This window comes from Crocodylus siamensis, chromosome 4 (assembly GCF_052110815.1).
Source record: "Crocodylus siamensis isolate JL-2025a chromosome 4, ASM5211081v1, whole genome shotgun sequence".
Classification (NCBI taxonomy): Eukaryota; Metazoa; Chordata; order Crocodylia; family Crocodylidae; genus Crocodylus; species Crocodylus siamensis.
In genome coordinates this window covers 109329193-109347206 of record NC_143398.1, presented here as the reverse complement: position 1 = coordinate 109347206, position 18014 = coordinate 109329193, and the positions used below count along the sequence as shown (strand labels likewise).

General features: G+C 42.6%; 1 long non-coding RNA gene across 2 annotated transcripts in view; it reads left to right on the top strand.

Moving 5' to 3' along the window:
• The window catches only part of LOC149866322 (uncharacterized), a 189492-nt gene that overhangs the window by 158210 nt on the left and 13268 nt on the right, over positions 1-18014 (top strand). For both annotated transcript variants that reach the window (XR_016441850.1, XR_016441851.1), the window contains 3 exons: positions 6243-6376; positions 16661-16722; positions 17489-17557. This is a non-coding gene — a long non-coding RNA (uncharacterized LOC149866322). The remainder of the gene's footprint in view (positions 1-6242; positions 6377-16660; positions 16723-17488; positions 17558-18014) is intronic.

Genomic DNA, 18014 nt, shown 5'->3' with positions numbered 1-18014 from the left:
GATGGAGTATATTAAAACTGAACTGAAAGAATTTTGACCAGTTAAAAGGTCAGTGTTATTGAACAGATAATATCCAGCATGTGTTTGCATTCAGGGCCTGAACTAGTTTCAATAGTGGTGCAATTTAATTATAGTCAGTCTCACTTCAAGTCATTTAACATCAAGCTTAAGGTAAGTAGAAATAAATTTCAAACTGGAATAAGAGGACCACCTAGAGGGTTAAACTGAAGGAATACACTTCATTAAATTAGTTTAATTAAACTGGTGTCAAATTTATGTGTAAACAAATAGCTTTTAATAGTGTGGAAAGTTGTAATATGCATAGAAGAGCATATATTCTTTATTTGAAAGATAAGGTGCAAGTGGATACAGATCATTAGGAAACAACAAAACATCCTGAGTACTTTGACCGTTCCTCCAACAAATCAGCCCCTCAGCTGATCACAGCCTCTTTCCAGATGACTTTATTGTCCAGGCAACCTCTATCACAAACCGTTTTTCCTTTGTGGAAGTTAGTTTATTATCCAAGTTGTTTGTTTATGAATAGAGGTCTACCTGAGTTTAATAAGCCTCCCTTGGTAGATCTGTGCTATCATTCCTTTGAAATTTTGGCCTCTGACACAGAGGACAACAGAAAAAAACCCAAAACAAAGAGCTGCCCATCAAAAATGGATTTGGCAGTTTCATAAAGATGCATGAAGGCTGTTTCTTAGTTCACTCTGGCACACTGTAGTGACCAGTAGCATAACAATGGGTAGGCAAGAGGGGCATGGGCCCTGGATACTGCCGGGGGGTGGGGTGGGGGGTCTAGAATATGCTAGGGGGCTGCCTCACCCTCCCATTTCCCCCTCCCTCCCTACACCTTCCTTGAAAGTGGTTCCAGCTCTGCCTTTGACTTCAGTAGTAGGTAGTGCAGAGCAGCAGCCGGTGGTTCATTGCTGCTAGGGCCAGTACCACCCCCCCCCCCCACAAGCAGACTGGCCAGTTAAACCTCTATTAGTGACTAATATTCCTCTACTTTTATGAATGTGAAATCCTCTGCACTTATTTCAGAGAATGACCAGAGCATAACTTCTGATACACTCATGTATATTGTGTCCCATATGGGTTCTTTATGTCACTTCTGAAACTAATAAACATCTTTGGGTGTGAGGGAACGTATGAAAATGAAATCTGCCAGAGGCTGCTTTAATTAGTACTTTCTCAGAAAGTCTTTTGTGGTTCCTAAGGCAAAGCAAAGGGCTACCCCCTTGCTACCTATATATCCTTCTTGCTAATTATATGGCTGCCTCACCATAATCTGTGAGCCTCCAGTATGCAACTCTCATGTACAAGCTTCATGTGTCTCAGTGATCTTTCCACCTCACAACTAAATTGATTCAGAAAGGAATTTGCATATTTTCCACTGTTTATTATCTGTCCTCTCCTATAGATCACAACTTTGACATGGTGGAGAGGCTTGCATGCTACAAGTGACCTCAAGAGCAATGCCGTGTGGGGCTTTGTACTTCTGGTAGGGTCGCCCATGGTGGCAAGATTGACAGTAAGGTTTCCAGACTAACAGCCATCCAAAAATAAAAGTTCTCCACAACAGAGCAGTCTGATAAAGAAAGAATATTTCAAATGCCTCCACAGAATATAAGACAATGCTTCTTGGTGATTTTAATGCTAGCATGAGCAGGGATTTCAAGCTATGGAATGGAACACTTGGAAAGGAAAGGGTGGGGAAAGTCAACTCAAAGGGAGTTCTTCTCCTGAGCAAGTGTTTAGAATATGACCACATTGTCAGAAACTCTTCATTCTGCCAAAATAACAAATGGAAGACATCATGGATGCATCAACCCTCATGTCCGCCCCACAGAAACACTGGCACATGATTATGTGATAGTGCAGAGCCAGGATTGTCACAACAGCTGTATCATCAGAGCTTTGATTGACAGAAGCAACTGCTAGATGGATCATCTTCTGATATGGTCTCTCACGTGCATTTGCATCACCCCAAAATGATGTAAACTAGAGAAAATACCAAGGAAGAAGTTAAATATAATGTGCTTGAAAGACCCTGATAAAAGATATCATCTCCACCTGTGCCTCTGAGGAACTCCCCAACCTCCATGATGATCTCAACACCATTGATCACTGGGAGAGCCTCAAGAAAAGCATCCATGAGGTGTGAAAGAAACCCCAGGCTTGTCCACAAAGAAGCAGCAAGACCAATTTAATGAGAATAGCAATGAAATTCAAGCTGTCATTGACCGAAAAAGGAGAGCCTTCAAAGTTTGGCAGGATGAAATCAGCTCTAAACAGAAGCAAGGCAACTATCCCCACATTAAAAGCTAAGACTTGGAGGAAGAACTGAGAGTGAAAGAACAACTGGTGGGAGAACAAAGCAAAAGATATTTAAAAGTTTGCTGACAGCTACAACATGCAGAGTTATTTCAGTGCAACCAAAGTATCCATGGGCCAATCACATAAGGAGCCATTCTTCTGAGATCCAAAGATAGAATAACACTTTTTAAAAACAGTTCTGCTATCAACACGTGGTGGAAGAACAATTTCCAAGAACTCCTAAATTGGGAGTCTAGCATCAAAGACAACACCATTGAGGACATTCCACAAAATCCCATAGAGGACTATCTTGCAGATGGACCAACTCATCAAGGGACCTAGAAAGCCATTAAGCAGATTAACAACAACGAAGCATGTGGTTCTGATGGAATACCAGGTGAAATTTATAAGCAAGGTGAAAAAAGCTCTTACCAACTACATGTAATTATTATGAAAATCTGGAAACATCAACAGATTCCCACCTGAGAGATGCCAAAAGTGTGTGGTATTGTATTGCGCTCCTGCCCATAGTGGGCAAGATCCTTCCCTACATTCCCCCCAGACTCACCTTCCCCACTGAGTAGACTCTACCCGAGTCCCAGTGCAGTTTCGGACCACTCATAGGTGTAATAGATCTGATATGCATTGCTAGATAGCTGCAGTATAAGTGCTGTGAGCAGCACAGATCTTTACATAGCCTTTGCTGACCTAAGGACTTTAATTCAATCAACAGAGAGGCCTTATGGAAGATCCTGAAGTTTCCTGGAACTATCTGTCATGTCTGCAGTTGAAAACATGGATCTTGGATTGGCCATCTCTGGATCCACCAATTACTCACCCATTTACTGGAACACTGTTCTCCTTGAATCAAGGGACTGCCAATAATTATTGGTCTTAGTACTTGTCTGTCAGAGGCCTAGCAAGCTCATTCAGTGCCTGCGGAGGTGTTGAGGCACGTATGCTATCCACTGTAGATAAAAAACGGGTTAGGGGAAGGGAAGTCTTACTTGTCCCAGTTCCCTGCACGTTGAAGGCAGCTGCTACTGCTGCTGCAGCAGCAGCAGCTCAGATGGTAGCAGCCCTGTACAGCCCCCAGGGTTTCTGAAGTAGGGCTCCCCAGCAGCTGCCTCTGGTGCTCCATTCCCTTACCCTCCACTGATATGCTGTTGGGTTCAGTACTGTACCCTCTGACAGACTGCTTAGGGTGGTACCGTTCTGCTCATTTTTCTCATCCTCTGTGCCCCTAGATATACTGCTAGGTGCAGAGTTGTGCCTTCCTGCCTTTTATCGCTGTGCAGATCAGGGCTGCCCCACCATGACAAAGACTCCTAGGGGGATATTCTGGTGTCCCCTCATAATCAGCAACTGGGACTGGTACCCCACTTCCCACTCCACAAACCCCAGTTATAGTCCTGTTGCCTACTTCCAATATATCACTTATCCAGCAGATAGATATGTGACTACATGTCAGGGGCTAGTCTCAAACACTGGACCTGGGGGGCCCAGAAGGAAATCCAACACAGCCCTCACCCTGGCCACTATTTGTATTTGAAGGTAAAACAGTAGGAAAAGTCTCCAACTTCTCGTCCTTGGTTGTCCAAAACTCCTGGATGGGGATTGATCCCTCCAGCTTATTTAAGGCTTGTACAGTAAACAGGAAGTTGTCTCAGCAACATGGGTGTGTTCCCTTCTGACCACTCTGCTGCTCCCTGGTTGCATTTACATGAGGAGTTTACCACTTATTTGACTAATTAGCCACATAGTAAATGTCTCAGTGTCTACACGTGTGCCCTTACTAGGATGCAGTAAACTACTAAACCCCACAGAAAGGTAGTGCTTATATTTACAAGTACAGCCTTGCTGTGGAGTTCTCATGTGCTGTAACACAAGTGCAGATGCTGACTGGCTGGCTGGGGAATGAGTTTGCTTCTGCGCCTGGTGGCTGCCTGCTGGATATCCCTATTCTGAAGCAACCTCATGCCCCAGCAAGCCCTTCTTCCACAGCAAATTGAGCTGGGTGGGAGCAGCCCTGAGCTGGCAGGCTGACCCCCCAGACTCTCTGCTAGCTGGGGCTGCTGGGACCTGGCTCAATGTGCTGCAGTCTGGGCACATGTGCAGACAAGCACTCAAGAGCTTCCTGGGAGCAAAAAGCCACAGAGGAATAAGCTCCACAGTTTATTGCTGTCCCCTAATGATACGTAGATGCACCCCCGTTGTTGCAATCTCTAACCCCCTGGTTTGACATGCTTTTGCCAACCCAACTCAGGCTCTGACTACAACCTCTGCCTTGTGTCTTGCTCTGTTTCAGACTCAGATTTCAGATATTCACTTGTCTTGTCTCATGACCTCCTCCTGTCAACTTGGCTTTCTCTCAGACTCCAATTTGGTTTCAACCTGACTATTCTCCTGATCTCCAATCTCAGCCTTTCACTAACCACTAAGAAGACTGCCCATGCCTTAATGTGTGACATTGTACAAAGCTCTAGAGGGGGTATATTTTTAATGCCTTGAGAGAAACAAAATTGGAAGTCAAGCTGTATTGAAACCTGTTTGTATGCAGTCTATAGTTGTTCACTACAATAAGTACATCTATTCAAGGGACACTATTTAGCATGAAGTTAGGAACAGAGACTGGAAAGATCATACTGGCCATTGAGTCTAGTCCCCTGGACTCAATGCCAATCATGCAGTAAAGATTTGTTGAAAAACATTTCCAGAACATGCCCTTTTGCCACTCTCTCATGGCCCAACGCCCCCCCCAAACAAAATGACAAAGCACTAGATTAAAAACAAATGAAACTTACAAGGCCTTAAGAAAGAACAGGAGAGGCTAGCTTCCTGAGAATGATGATTAGGCATCTTAATTTAGACTGGGTGCTGCTAACTCCATGCAACTGTCACATTTACAGAACACCAACTTTTGAAAAAAATGTAGAATACATCCAAACTCTGTGACTCTTAACCAGAGAAGGAGAAGGGAGAGAGTTATATAAGAATATGATATTGTAATTCAACGATTGTGCTTTTGTGGTAGTTTCATGTTTTGTCAAGAATTAGAAAGGGAAAATGGGAAAGAAAACTCTGCAACTGTAGATGTTTTATCTAAAGCAAATCACATTCTTTTTCCTTGAATGCATTCCCCTATCTATGCTTTAATCCAAACAATGATTAACAATGCTCTGGCTCTTTGTTTGTTTGCTTCTTTTTGGCAGACATTGTAGCTTTCATACTTTGTTCCTTAATTACTTGCCATTTCGCCTCTTGATTGGTTTTCAAGACTCTTGCAGCAAAGTCTGGACAACAGATCCACTTTCAGACTGTCTCAGAAAGCTTTATAAATTTGTTTATTTTGGACTTATCCACAGGCAATTAATCTTTTTGGAAATCTTGGTACCTTTTCCTTGTTTTTTGTATGAGGGATAAATTTTGGTTCTGCAAAAATACGGAATATTTCCTGTTTGATGCTATGATCTACAAATATGTATGTGGAAAAGAGTTTTTGGTCTGGTCAGCATGATGTCTATTAACTATATCCCAGACTGCAGACCCATTTATGTCATAACCCTAATTACATAGTGGGGTTGGAATTCCCCCTAGTAAAAGTAGGGGGCCCTGGGGAAGTATGCAACCAGTGTAATAAACCTACTAGTACTAGTGACCTTATATTGCCTAATATACAAAGTATAGACTGAAGGTTTAGTGGCATTACTCTAGACTGCCATGCATGAATTCAGGTTCTGTTAATACTCTCTTCCTCCTCTGACACCCAACAAAGAAAAAGGCGTAGAGTGGGGCAGCATATCATTTAGAAATAGATAAAGTTGCTGCTATTGTTCTGTGCTTGCTAGCACCTCCTTTGTCTGATTAAGGAGTGGTATGAATAGCAATTCAAAAACCTATTTGTTTTTCTTTAGCTGGAAGAATAATATCAACATAAATGAAACTCTGATGGTGAATATTGGGGCAAGGTATTTTGTATTAAAAGAGAAGAGTGCAGGGAGAATGCTTTAGAAATGGATACCAAGGAATGTGTCTTCAACCTTCCCAGGTAAACACTAAGTTATTGGAAACTTTCCTTTTTAAAAAGTTCTTTTTTTTTTCAAAGTAGAAACTCTGGAAAAATGAATTTGGTTGTTAATGGAAACTTATAATTAGCTTGATACATATGAATGTTTCCCCCCACCCCGCCGTGCTTTATTTATTCACCTGCACTATTTGTCTCTCTATTTTGATAGCAGCTATGTTCTGAAATAGGAAAGAAACAATCACCTCTGTACTGTGCATTTCATTGATGCTCTTAAATATAAAACTTTCTCAGAATGCAGTGTGCAATTCAATTTTGATGTAAGCTGTTTAGGGCTGGGACACTACATTATTTTGTGTCTGCACTGATACTAAACACACTGTGAGATCTACTAGAAACAAAAATGGGCAAATCTATATCTTATTAATATTGTTGATGCTGTTGCCATTGTTGTTGGTGATGATGATAACTTATTGCTTCTAATCAGTAAGGTATCATTATGATTGTTAGTTCCAGACTACTACTACGACGAGGATGATGATTTCTGGTTCCTTGTCATAGAAACATCAATGAAGAAAATGATTCTGGTGGTACTCTTATCTTTTTACTTTTGTCCTTAATCAACTCCCTTCATGTGAGCATCTAATTTTTTCCCCATTCAAATAGTGTAACTGACATCAAACTAAAATCTGTTTAAAAAAGCTGATCTGAAGAACAGAGGTTTGTAGTTGAAGTCTATATGAATAATTCATAGCAGTATTCCAAAATGTCTGGAAGATTTCCAAGTTTCTATTGCCCTTTATTTTAAGGATTAAAAAAAAAGCAGCATATTATTTATGCTGATAAGCCATTTAGAAGTAGCAGATGGATAGAATCATGACATGATAATCAGTTTAAATGGCATTACTTCTAACACTGCAAATTCAAACAAAATATGCTTTTAAATATAGCATTTAATTTGAGAGCCTCCAACTAAATTTAACATAAAGAGTTGTCAGGTAACAACAATATTTGATCCCCACAGCTTGCATTCTGGCACCATTTCAGGTTTGCTTCATTCCATGGTAATGTACATGGTAAATGGCTCCTGTGCACATAAGGTAACAGGAAAAAGAAAAATACAAGTGGAACACGCGGTCTAACTCTTGAGCAAATCAACCCAAACAAGCAGCATCCAGTGCACTTTAGCCTGCTTTAGCTACTCTACATCACAAGAGTTTTCAAGAACTGTCTCCGTAACCATAACTTCCATTAGTTTTTTTCAGAATAACGTTAGGCTGGTGACTACAACCAAACTTTATTAAGCATTTGCTATGACAAATCCATATTGTAATTTAGTGAGACTGAAAAATATGCCCGTCTGTATGCTCTCTTTATTGAAGGCTGCAGTTCCCTCAATGCAGAGCTAGAGCTTTCTATGTCATAGTAACTGAAAAGCTGAAATTTCTCAAACGAGAAAAGGAAAACAAGGAATAAAATATATTATTAATTGTTTCTCCCAAGAGCACAACAGCTCATTTAAGATGGATGCAAATTGTATGCAGACTGCATGGTGAGTTGAAGATGAGGTGGTTTGTTATGTATAAGGAAAGTTTGCAGTTTTGCATCAATTGAGCTATCCACAAATAGTGCCCAAGTCCCTCTCATCAATAAAGTATCTAATAACTGTCACTAACAGCCAAGAGCAGTCATGTAACAGGGATAAAGGTGGGCCAACCTAATCTCTCACTGATTGATCAAACAGCAGAACTCATCATTTTCCACTCATGCTGTTGTCTGACAGCATGGCAAAGTGTATGAAGAAGCAGAATTGGCTGCACTTTAGGAGTCCATCAGGACAATACTGATGGGAAATGTCACCTATTTTTCTTGTGCTTTCTTCTTGTCAAAACTGCAGCAATTCTATCCCTTAAGGTACTGAAGAATTATTGCAGGCTCAGTGTTTAAGCTCACCTTTTCCATAGTGATTGTCAATGGCATTTCCCAAACCATCCCTAGCTAAAGCAAGAGGGCTTTCAGGCTGTGTATGTTCACTAAGGTGAATATTTAGGAGATTATCAACTGCTGTTTCTCCACAGGGAAGAAATTTAGTTCAGTTTCAGCATATGAATTCTTTGACCTTCACTACCTACTGTATGTGTTTTGTACCATTCCCTTTATTTTAGTTATACCCAACTCTAAACAGGGCAAACAAACAAACAGAGAAAAATGGGATGGAATTGGGACTGGAAAACTTCAAATGGACAGCAGATTTAAGAACTAGGTAGGAAAATTACTGGAGATGTGGAAAAAGAGATGATCTGAATTCCCACTGGTATGTTAATACAGGTACATGATGTCCAAATCACTGCAGTGACTGTGGAAATATTAGAAACAATATTTTTTTGGTGAATGTTCTTTATTATGCCATTCATTCCCCCACCCTCCCTCCCCCCAGCATATATGTACAAATCCTCTGGATTATTTTCTTTCTCTGTACCTCTGAAACATCAGTATGGACCAGTTTGGGGAAGGAAGAGGATTGTAACATGCATTACTTGTATAACCAGATAAAATATAGGTGGGATCTCAGCTCTACTGATATTAACAGAATTTTTTGCCAAACAAGTCATTCTGCAACATCCACATCAAATATATTGGAACGACTAAACTTCTCTCCTGGACACTTATGCATAACTGCTGTTGTTACCGATGAACATTGCGGAAGATGGAAAGGACGTCCTTTTCACACAAAACAGCCCACCTATTCTGAAATGTGTATAGGATATGCACATCTGCCCTTATGGATGGTGTTTCTTTCACAGCCTAGAGGGGGGAAAGAAAACAAATGTGCATACTAATATTCCAATATTCCATGGGGGAAGATATTCATAAGACTAAATGCATGTGTATCAAAAGAAAAACAGACTTCTGAATAACATAATGTTAAATAGAGAATAATTCAGTATAAAATATTTCTAAGTGAAGGGCACATGGGTTTCCGGCTTTTGTGTCTGGGTAGCTGAGTGTTGGATAATTCCTCAGGTAATTCTGATATGTAATCTTCACGGGATGAATCTCAAAGGCAAATTAAATGCATCTCCAAACTATTTTCTCTAAGGATTTGAATCAGGTAAACTTGGTTTCAGAAAGGAACAGAAAAAGGTCATGAGCCTCAGTAAAGTGAGCTAATTTAAAAACTGAAGAAAATATTAAGGAAAAAATATATGGTATTTATCAAGTTCTAGAATTCTTAACCCTGTACAACTAATATTTGTCTGTCATATGTGGCCCACTGAGTACTGCTTCCCCAGTATCTTATCAATAATTGCTGGAGAATATATACACATCAAATATCCTTAATTTAACTTGGTTTAGACTGGATGACTTCTTTTAAGTTTTCTGTCGTGAAGGTATGGTACTTCAAAAATTAGCGGTGACAGCTTTTACTGATGCTTTTTTATATATTTATGCAGTGGGGCCTAACTAGAACTTTCGAAAGTGTTTGGATTCAAACCAGTGTGATTATTATGGACAGTCGATGGCATATTCATTTCTTATTACTCCTTAATCGGTCAATCTCATGTCTTTTGGAATCTCTTCAGCAGATAGAAATTTTAAAAAGTCTCTAAAGGATATCTATCATCTACATTAGAATAAAGTGCGCCTATTTAAAGAGCACTCTTAAAATTCAAGTTTATTTCACATAAGAGTGCCTAAAATGACCAGGCTCCAGTCTCTGGCTTCCTCACTCTTGACTCTGATGTGGATTCAAAAATAGGGCTTATTCCAAAATGTTTTGAAGTCAATGGAAAGATTATGAGAAGGCAAGGGGTCCAAGCTTTCCCCAAAATCTACAATTGGATAAAGGCAATTGGGCACTTACCTCAGAAGTTCCTGCCTGGATACCAGTCCAACGTGAGATGGCCATAGGAAGCTGGCTGACAGACTGACAAGCTTTCCTCATTATCAGTTTCATAAATTTCATGGATTTCACAGACATTAGGGCTGGAAGGGACCTCAGAAAATCTTCAAGTCCAGACCCCTGCCCGAGGGACAGGAAGTCAGCAGGGGTCATAGGATCCCGGCAAGATAAACATACAAATGTCTCTTGAAGGCATTCAAAGTGGGTGCTTGAACCACCTCCGGTGGCAGTCAATTTCAGACCTTGGGGGACAGTAAAGAAGTTCTTCTTTATGTCCAGCCTGAAATGGTCATGGAGGACTTTGTAACTGTTCAACCTTGTCATCCCTTGAGGTGCTCTGGTGAACAGATGTTTCCCCAGATCCTGGTGATAAACTTATAGGCAGCCACCAGATCACCCCTGAGTCTGCACTTTTCCACGCTGAAGAGTCCCATAGCTCTCAGCCTTTCATCATAAGGTGTGTTTTCCTGACCTCTGATCATGTGCATGGCTCTCCTCTGCACCCTCTCAAGCTTCTCCACATCCTTTTTGAATTGTGGAGCCCAAAACTGGATGCAGTACTCCAGCTGCAGCCTCACCAAGACCGAGTACAATGGGAGAATGACATCCTAGATTTGCTTGAGAAGCATGTATGGATGCAAACCAACATTTTGCTTGCTTTACTAGCCACAGTATCACATTGACGGCTCATATTCATCGTGTGGTCAATCATGAACCCCAAGCCCGTTTCATCCATAGCACTAACCAGCGTAGCACTGCTGAGGCTACAAAGATGCTGCAAGTTTTTTTTCCCAAGGTGGAGAACCTTGCATTTTTTGGTGTTAAACACTATCAGGCTCTCATCCATCCATTTCCTGAGCCTGTCAAGGTCAGCCTGGATCGCCCTCCTGTCTTCAGGTATGAACACTTTACCCCAGAGTGTGGTATCGTTGGTGAAATTAGCCAGTCCACTTCTGACACCAATGTCCACATCATTAATGAAGATGTTGAATAGTATAGACCCAAGTACAGAGCCTTGAGGGTCCCCACTGGTCACAGTGCACCATGACGATTGATTTCCTTCAATCACCACCTGCTGGGTCTGACCACGGAGCCAATTCCCCAGCCAGCAGATCATGGTGGAGCTGAGGCCACAGTTGGCTAGTTATGCTAAGAGGTGATCATGGGATACCAGATTGAAGGCTTTTATAAGTTAAGATATATGACATCAATCTTTTCTTCCTTGTCCAGGTGATAGGTCATCTGCTCGTGAAAGGAAATGAGATTGGTCAAGCAACTACCCACAACAAACCTGTGCTGGCTTTCCCTCAGGATGTTGTCATAGGCCAGTCTATTAAGAATGGTCTCTTTGATAATCTTTTTTAAGACCTTCCCCGAGACAGAGGTCAGGCTGATGCGCCTGTAGTTTGCCAGATCCACTTTCCTCCCTTTCTTGAAGATAGGCACCACATTGGCCTTCTTCCAGTCTTCGGGCACTATACTAGAGAACCAAGATTCTCAAAGATCCATGCCAGGGGTTGAGCTATGATACTTGCCAGCTCCTTGAGTACCCTGGGGTGCAAGCTGTCAGGGCCAGCTGACTTGAAGGTATCCAGCCTCTCAATGTGTTCCTTAATGAGGTCAGCATTGATGGAGGGTAAGGAATCTCCCTCACCCAGGCCTTCCTGTTCTGTAATGGGCAGGGGCATCCCTTGGGACTGGTGAAAAACTGATGCAAAGTACCCATTTAGCAAGTTGGCTTTTTCCTGGGCATTGGTTGTCAGTTGTCCCATATGGTTTAGCAGGGGTCCAGTGTTGCCCTTGCTTTTCCTCTTGCTACCCACATAACTAAAAAAGGATTTTAACGTCCTTGATGCTTGTAGCTAGTTGGAGTTCAGTTGCAGCCTTGGCTTTCCTGGTTCACCCCTTGCAGGTCCAGACTAGTGCAGAATATTCCTCCTTGGAGGTGTGTCCAGAGCTCTCAGGTGCCCTGCGACTGAGTAGCAGAAATGGCTCGGGAGAGACCCCTAGTGGTGGGAAGGGGGAAGCTCAGGTGCCACTCACCAGGACTGTGCAGGTGCTGGTTGCCTTAGCAACCAGGGAAACCTAGAGCCAGGAAGGGGCGAAGCTTAGCCCTGCTTAAGCCCAGGCAGAAGGCCAGGAGGGCAGTTCCCTTCCGGCAGCCGAGGGAGGAGGAACTCAGCCAGAACAAAGGGGAGAACTCTGACAGTTGGAACATCCCCTGATTCCTGCTGGGGGTTGATGCGCTCTCTCACTCTCTCTCTGGTAGGGAGAGATTCGTATTTTGACCAGAACAGTCTAGCTTTTGTGTTGTAGCCCGGGGGCTTTGCGTTTTGTGTTTTCTGTTTCACTGGAGGACCAGGTGAGGCTATAAGGGCTTGGAGGAGGCCTCATAGGAACTCCACGATAGTGTGGGGTCTCCTGGTGCTGGAGAGGGCACAGCTTTGTCTGGGGGTGCATTGGCCCAGCCCCGAGGTAGGGGGGCAGCAAGGAGCCCTGGAGCTAGGGGGCAGCGAGAAGCCCCAGAGCTAGGGGGCAGCGAGAAGCCCTGGAGCTAGGGAGGCAGCGAAGAGCCCTGATTAGGGGGGCAGCGAGGAGCCCCGAGAGTGAGGAGGAGCAGTGAGGAGCCCCGAGAGCAAATGAGGGGCCGAGACATAATAACAAGGCCCAAGTCAGATCATATCAGCACCATCTGCGAGGCTTTGGCTGCGGTGTAGGGGAGGAAAAGGAGCTGCAGACAACACCCCCTGTCATCGGGGCGCATAAAAATGGGCAGCCTCCCACTGATTCCAATCATCTGTTAATCACAAGTAAGATCAAGGCGTGGCAGGAGAGTAAGCAGGCGGTTGGCCCATTGCAGGAGGGTGGAGCTGCATGTCCAGAGGGGCTCCGAGAGTAGGTCTCCTGCCACAAGGTGGATCCAGTTCTCCATCCTTTGTAGGTCTTTCTTTTTAGATACAGAATGTCTGCTAGTTCCCTGCAGAGCCAAGAGGCCTGCTGTGCCCTTTTGCTGCCTTTTCTCCGAGATGGGATAGACTTTGTTTGTATATCCAAGAAAGGAAGGAAAGTAGATCTGGGGAACTACAGGTCTATCAGTCTGACCTCTATCCCAGGGACGATCTTGGAAAAAATGATCAAAGAGACCATTCTTGACAAACTGGCTGATGGCAACATCCTGAGGGATAGCCAACATGGGTTTGTTGTGAGTAGGTCTTGCCCCTCCTCTGATTCTTTGCTAATTGACGAGGATGTGTATTCCTCCTTAATGTAGAGCACCATGCCCCCACATTTCCTTCCCATCCTGTACTCCTGTACAGCCTATAGCCCTTGATATTCACTGCCCAGTCATGCGTTGGGTCCCACCATGTTTCAGTAAGCCCCATTATGTCTGGGTTGATGTCAGCTAGCAGGAGGGTAAGTTTGTCCTGCTTGTTTCCCATACTAAGAGCATTTGTGTAGAGGCATTTGAGGCCTCCTGAGGATGTGTCATGATTGACCACAAGACGAATATGAGCCACCAATGCGAAGTTGCAGCTGGTAAAGTGAGCAAAACTCTGGCTTGCATCCATAGATGCTTCTCAAGGGGATCTATGAAATCTAGCCTGGGAATGGCAGTCCTCCTCACTAATCAGAGTAGAACAGTCTGATATTAAATCTCATGTATCTATCCCCTACTGATGGGAATTCTAGAGTGTGATGCATTTCCCACTTGTAGTCCATCATCATTCTGGGGGACAGGTCTGTATCATCTCAAAAGTAGCTTTGGATCATGCCCACAGATATTGACTCCTCTTAGCAGGACTCTTTTGCCTATAAATACGTAGGGTAATAAATACAGATTTGGGTAACTAGTTCTGATAAGCAAAGGAGTAGGCAGACCTCTCCTTAACAAACCCAAGAATAGGAGTTATACTTTCCTATAGAGAGTTAGAAGATAAAACAGTGTCAATGGAACCCAGAATCAAAATGTTGGGTCCGGCTTCTCATTGGGAGTAGCAATGAGAAGAGGGGCCTACAATACACAGGTGAACAGCAGACAATGTTGGTTCACCATGACTAGACAAGTAGGGAGCAATTCAGAAGGTTTCTGTGAAAACTCTGGAGAGAGTACCCAGATACATCATCAAGGGGACCTGATATTAAAGGATACCCTCAAAAAGACCTATGAAACAGTCAAGAGGAAAATGTGGAGGAGTGATTCATTGTATTGGAGTAGAGAGGAAGCCTCCTGTGAGACATCAGACCATAAAGCGTTAAAAAGTTCAGAACCTGCAGCCAGAACTTTGGTTGCTTATCCCCAACAAACCAAACTCTGAACCTTTTGTGGTTTACCCTAATGTGAAACCACATATCCTCAGAAAACTTTCTGTTCCTCTAGGGCATCTTTGTAAGTATCTCCATGGATAATTGGATATTTTCAAGTTCTTGATTTTTGTGGAATATTTGGGGGGGGGAATGGAAAGAACTTCATTGCTTTTTCAATAGCAAAACGTGATTTTTTCACAAGTTTTGCAGATGGGGAGTGTTCTTTTACATAGATGTGAGCTTGTAGTTTAGGTACGGCCTTCTCCTGGCCTCCTGATGCATCTGCTGCTTTTCTGACATACCTTTGATAGTACTGGAAATTGGGAAATGGAAGAAAGTCCTAGGATTGGTAGTAGCCCTGTAGTCAGCCTGTTTAGGCCCACCAGACCCATCACTCTAGTCATGTCCTTGTGGGTCTCTGAGGGCTTGTCAGGGCCCCAGCTGTTAAAGCCCAGGCCCCTTTTTCTCTCTGGCCATGCTCATCTTGGACCACTGGTAAAGACCTCGGTTTCTGGGTTTTAGAACCTGCCTCAGTGGTCTTCTCATCTTTTTAGAGTTCTATTTTTGTGTGATAAAGACTGCCTTTGGATTGGGGGTACCTTTTAGCCCCTATGAAAAAACAATTGGAGGAACACCCAGGTCCCCTATCTACAACCTCCTCCACCCCTATAGCCACAACTCAGTCCAGGGGTCCACAAGCCCAACTCAATCAAAATGTAAGCCAAAAAGTACAAACTGTCTTTTCTAAAAAGAAATAAGAAGTCTCCTTCATAAAGTCATCCCACAAGCCTTACCTGCCTAGGACACTTCCTCTCCTAGCTCCCTGGGTAGAGTACACGACTATCTACATGTGCACACATATGCACGCACCTTAGGCTGGATTTAAATTTCCTAGCCCAGATTACTTTCAGTCACTTGACCAGGCCTGCTGCACTGTAATGCCAGGTGCAGCTGGTCAATCACTAATCCACTGCCTTCATCAGTGCCAGGCTGAGCCCACCTGCATGGCTATGTTTAAATACCTGTCTTCTCTGGCTTCACCAGTAACAGGGGCTGGGGTTCCCTGTTACAGAGCCCAAGAATGTTACCAGATCACAATTAGGAGGAACAGCTTTAGGATCATTTAAATTAAAGATAGGAGAATCAGTTCTAACTTCCTCACCATTTTAGCACTATTCCAAAATATCTAAATAGTTCAGATCCTTTTTTCAAATGTTTGGCAGTTTCCAAAGCTCATTACATTTATTTTAAAAAAAGAAAGGAAAAATGCATTTGTTTTCCTAGCTACATGGATTCTGGGTTGTGACATAATATTGTCAGATGATAGAAGCCTTGCCATTACAGAGAACCATGCAGAAATAGCTCTACACAAGATGACCTCAGTATGGGCTGATTGTTTTATTTTCTGTCAAGTACTGGTCTCCAGCAATGAGAGCTCTAGAAACGTGAACCAAAGAGGTTGTCTGCACTGTTCCATGACACACATGAAATCTCTGCTGAGAAGCATGCTCTACCCACTCACTCCCATTCAGCACAAGACTAGTCCTGGAAATGAGGCAATATGGTTGTCTTGGAGCAGTGTTTCTTAGCCCATGGTCATGATCCAAAAGTGGGTCACAAGGATATATGAAAAGGCTGTGAACAACCTTTAAAAATGGATTCTCCTTTAAAGGAGAAAAACAGGGGAAACCATAGGTTTTCCCCTCAGCCTCCAAAAGGCTGCTTATACACTGTGGGGTTGGGGGCTGGGGACTGGAGCCAGTGGGTCAGGAGTGAGGGGCACTAGGTCAAGACTTGCCATCAATGTGTACAAATGGGTTGAGAATCACTGTCTTAGAGCCCTTCTGAGAACACACAAAAACCCAAAGAGAAAGTGCCTAAGAGCAAGTCTTGGCGTGCACTCAGCAGTTCTCTAAATTGGGCATAGTGCCTCCTTTGTAGGATACAGAACAAGTTAGTGGGAGCTGAGTCCATAAGGCATGCTTCTCAATGGTGACCCTGAGAGTATTATAGTCTGGGTATACATGCTTTAAACTCTGAGGTGTGTGAACAGTGTAGACAGATGCTAACTCAGTTTGTGGCTTTGGCTCTTTTGACAGGTTCTATAGATGGAAAAACCCAGAGCCTACAGCTTTGTTGGATTGTATTTGTCACTACATGGGTATGTACAGTTCTGATAGAGTACAGAACTAATCTTTCTCTCTGAATTTCCCACAGAGCACAAATACATCTCTAAAAAAACAACTAACAATAAATAGTAAAAATAAAGCCAAGTCATTCTTAGTTTTGTTACCTCCTTTGACAAATTGATTCTTTAGGATGACCATGGTCTTGTCTTGATGTATTACCTTTTCCTAAGGCTAGTAAAAGCATTACTGTAGATCTCCTGCTTTTTTCTGAATCTCTTATAACCACCCAACTTTTTTGCTACCAGGCATCACTCTGCAATGCTTTTTTCACCACTGCTGATATTTTCAGTACTTTTGGATTATTAGGTTTTCTCCTGTTGCTTAGCAGATTCTTCTCATTTGCTACTAGCTCCCCATCTCTTTGCTTTCTTTTCTTTAGTTTATTTTCTCTTTATATACCATAGCTTGTCTAATAAGGCAGGGTCTGAATTTCCATTTACCATAAACTTCCTTTACACTGCTTTAGAATAAATGAAAACCTGCCTCTGCACTGTGAACCTGTTGTCATATGTGATATAACCAAGTTGCATATATGTAAGGTTTAATGAAGCTAGAATAAAATCTAGAAAAAGACATGTTCAAGTGAAGATACTACCTCCACCTCCTGTAGAGATGTAGGGACATGACTAAGTGCTCCAGACCAGCTTCAAGGTGAGTGCTGCAGAATGGCATCTGCCCATTGAGAATTCACTGCCATCAAAGGTTAGCTGTCTTTAATAGATTGCTTTCTCCCCCTAGGCAGCCTGATTAGGAAAGATGATGGCTCCATTCTGTTGTTGGCTTTGATTGCGCTTACTTCTGCAGAAGGTAAAGATTTGTCAGTTTTTCTTGTAGGAAAGTACCATATGCTGCTCTGTATATCAGGGAAGAAAACTGCTTCCATTGAAGTCACTGACAAAACTCTTATTTGGAATCTAGGAATATAGGAATCTACACCTTTGTTTTGTGTTGAGCTGTTCCTTTGATGATAGGATGCATATGATTGTTTCTGCAAGTTACCAAAGAGCTACCATTAATCCCACTGTAATTGGAATTTGTAGCCTTATCGTAACAAAATACCACAGCATGGAAGCATCAAAACTCAGGAAATAATAGTCTAGTAACATAACAAAGATCTATATAACATACATCTACAGTGTAGATGAATGGTGAATGGAAACTGAACTGATTAAACTTGTGATTTAAGTTGACTCAAAATGATGAGCTTGAAGTGATGTCAGAAAGGGACCCAGAAGAACTCAGAAGACCAGACTATAAGTGGTTT